The sequence below is a fragment of the Macaca fascicularis genome, chromosome 11, assembly GCF_037993035.2.
Source record: "Macaca fascicularis isolate 582-1 chromosome 11, T2T-MFA8v1.1".
Taxonomy (NCBI): Eukaryota; Metazoa; Chordata; class Mammalia; order Primates; family Cercopithecidae; genus Macaca; species Macaca fascicularis.
This window is the reverse complement of record NC_088385.1, coordinates 13,303,055-13,306,530: the sequence shown is the minus strand read 5'-3', so window position 1 is coordinate 13,306,530 and position 3,476 is coordinate 13,303,055. Positions and strand designations below refer to the sequence as shown.

Genomic DNA, 3,476 nt, shown 5'->3' with positions numbered 1-3,476 from the left:
CGATCTTCGCTCGCTGCAACCTTTGCCTCCTGTGTCAAGCATTTCTCCCTGCCTCAGCCTCCCGAGTAGCTGGGATTATAGGTGTGTGCCACCACGCTTGGCTAATTACAAAAATTACTAATACAGGAAGGGTTTTGCTGTATTGGCCAGGCTGGTCTCGAACTCCTTACCTCAAGAGATCGGCCCACCTTGGCCTCCTAAAATGCTGGGATTACAGGCTTGAGCCACTGTGCCCTGCCCGATCCTGACATCTTTTAAAGCTGCCTTCATGTACCAAAAGCCAGTCTATGTTTGAAAATCAGCCTTGTTGAAGAGCCTAAGAGGAGAGGGATATACTTCAGCTAGGTAAATAACTATGCATATGTTAAAAATATGGGCCAAAATCTATCCCAAATATTAACTTTTTTGTTCTGTGCTACTACTGAAGTTGCTTAGCTGTGGAAATGAGGTGATTGCAGGCACCTAGAATTTGATCTCCTTCACTTCCACGATGGGAAGAAATTCTCCAAGAAGCACAGGAATCTGACTTTCTGATATTGAGACTGCTAGGCGTCAAGCCCCATGGAAGGGGTGGTGATTACATGAGCGTTGGCGTTGATGTGGGCATCCTCCAAGCCGGACGCAGGGAGCAGGGAAGGGCAGAAAGAACAGGCCCCTCAGGAGCCATGAGAAAATAAAGTGCTGGCAGCAGTGGTGAGGGTTGGTGTCAGGGGCCAGGAAGAGGTGGCGAAGGGGGAGCATGTGCCTCAAGGCAGCCCTGGAACCCGCAGTCCCTGCAGTGAGGTCTGATCTGCAGGGGACATGGATGGCCAAGCGGCAAGGCCCACAGACAGCCTGGACTCTGCTGCCTCAGAAATCTGGTGGACGTTGCAAACGGCCCCACAGGGTTGCAGTGCACATTCCTCGGACAGAAAGAAGACGCTTGGAACTGTTCCCAGCACGAAGCCAGTGCCCTGTGAACAGTGGCTGCTGCTGTCGTGACTGAGTGCCGTCCAACTGGGGACATTTGCTCTGCTCAGTTCACTGCCTTCAACAAGCTTGACGCATTGAACGAGGGCTCAGTCGATAATGTACTCGGTAAATACTCTCTCCCGGCTAGAGTGAGCAAAGCCCAGGGAGCGGGTGGTTCTTCAGTATTACTCAGGTGTTTGTGGCAGGGCCAGCTGTGCGGCTGCCAGAGCGAATGTGACCAGGAAGCCTCTGTCCCCCCGAGGTGGCCAGCGATCCTGTTACATGTGCCATAGGCAGAAGGTGGGCACTGCTGGGGAACTTGCTCATGTTCCTGTTTTCTGATTGGAAATTCAAGGTTTCTGAGCATCCTACTTCGAATTTGTAATTTGCTGAGATTTGTACACATTTCAACGCTTGTTTTTTTCTGCTTTTCAGATCTATACAACCTGGCGTTTGGCCGTGGCTTCCAGGACAGGCTGGATGCAGAGTGAAGTCCTCTCCTCACTGTCAATGTTTGCAGATGTCTTCTTGTATAAACTTCGTATTTCTTGAGACTTTCAATTAGGTTTTTACTTAACTGGACTTTTAAAATTGCCATGCACATAAGTCTACCAGTTACAATCTTGAGCTAACATGGGTTTTTGGTTTTTGGTTTTACTTTGATGAATGTTTAACATTTGCATGCTGGATGTGGGGGTGGAGGTCATTTATCTGCTTTTCATTGCCTTCTTGGTTATACTTAGTGACTTTCAGGTAAGGTGTGGAAGGCGTGGTACAGGGTGAATTGCAGGCCGCACTGTGGCGCCGTGGAGGACAGGTGCGGGCTGCAGTGGTGTGCACAGTGGATGAGAGACAAGAGGAGACTTCCATCCTTGAGGGAAACACACAACAATTTAAAAAACTGATCGTCTAGCTTACATGAGGTCCAACAAATTCAGTTTGCAAAGTTTAACTTCCAAGTTAATTTAGTAATTTTTCCCCTAAGTCATTAATTTAGTAGCTTATGTTTAAATATATTTCTTTTGTCTAAAGGAGGCCATAAATTCTAAAATGAATGACTAAACATGTAATAATTTAGGCATACAGCACCTGAAGGGAAAACTGCCAGTATGCTAAAATATTGGATACAGATGCTTTTAAAAAATATAATGTAGCATTCTTACAATGCATGTGCTCTTAGCGTGTAACTTGGTGGGTAGTTTTGAACTATATTTGTGGGAATGTGTATCTTGAATACTTGAGGCTACCACTGCAGATGTGTGTGTGAGATGTATAAATACTGAATGTTCTTCTCCCTTCCCTTAAATGGAAAACATTAGCTCCCTTTTATTTCCATTTTTATTTTTTATTTTTTGAAGTGGACTCTTGCTCTCGTTGCCCAGGCTGGAGTGCAATGGCACAATCTCGGCCCACTGCAATTTCTGCTTCCCGGGTTGAAGTGATTCTCCTCTCTCAGCCTCCTGAGTAGCTGGGACTACAGGCACCCGCCACCACGCCCAGCTAATTTTTGTATTTTTATTAGAGATGGAGTTTTGCCATATTGGCCAGGCTGGTCTTAAACTCCTGACTTCAGGTGATCTGCCCACCCCGACCTCCCAAAGTGCTGGGATTACAGGCGTGAGCCACCGTGCCCAGCCAGCTCCCTTCTGTAATGATTTTTTATACAGTTGTTTTTGCTTTTTGTTTTTTTGAGACGGGGTCTCACTGTGTCACCCAAGCTGGAGTGCAGTGATGCAAATCTAGGCTGACTGCAGCCTTCACCTCCTGGGCTCAGGTGATCCTCCCACCTCAGCTTCCTGAGTAGCTGGGAATAGACACATGTCACCACGCCCAGCTAATTTTTTTTTTTTTTTTTTTTTTTTTGTATTTTTAGTAGAGACAGGGTTTTGCCATGTTTTCCAGGCTGGTCTCGAGCTCCTGGGCTCAAGCGATCTGCCCGCCTCAGCCTCCCAAACTGCTGGGATTACAGGCGTGAGCACCACATCTGGCCCATTTTTTTTTTTTTCTTCCAGGATTAGAAGTCGACTTTCAGAAAACCCTTCAACCTTGCAAACTTAATTTTCCATAACAATATGCCTCTAGGATAAAAACAAGACAGGAAGAAAGTATGTGTGGACTGCAGTTAAAAATTTTCTACACAGCATAGCTTAGGAGAGTTGACATTTACAAAGAGCAGGAGGCCCCTTCAGTGCCTTCTAGGCATTGGGAATGGCGGTCTGTGGGCGACCCTAACGTGTGCGGCGTCCTGAGACTTGATCGTGGTGCTCACGCTTTTCCCGAGGGCCCACCGGGAGTACCAGAGACTCTTCTTCTGCAGTCGGCCAGCCAGGCAGCAGCTGCTGGAGAAGGAACAAACAGTAAAAGACAGATGTACACGGTGTTGTTGTGGCAGAGAGGTTAAAACCAGGCTCACTCTGTTCTTACAGTTTTAAAAAAACTAATAATGAAGTCCTTGAATATGTATTGCATTTCAGGATTTTAAAGCAGTTATGGGTGTGTCTGTGTGTCTCTCTAGCTCCCGTTCG

The 3,476-nt window shown here is 46.8% G+C and overlaps 1 long non-coding RNA gene across 1 annotated transcript; it reads left to right on the top strand.

Annotated features, from left to right (window-relative positions):
- The first annotated feature begins 1,097 nt into the window (after positions 1 to 1,097).
- LOC135966167 (uncharacterized) lies at positions 1,098 to 1,512 on the top strand. Its single transcript, XR_010579282.2, has 2 exons — positions 1,098 to 1,251; positions 1,387 to 1,512. It is a non-coding gene; the product is annotated as an uncharacterized lncRNA (long non-coding RNA).
- Positions 1,513 to 3,476: the final 1,964 nt, after the last annotated feature.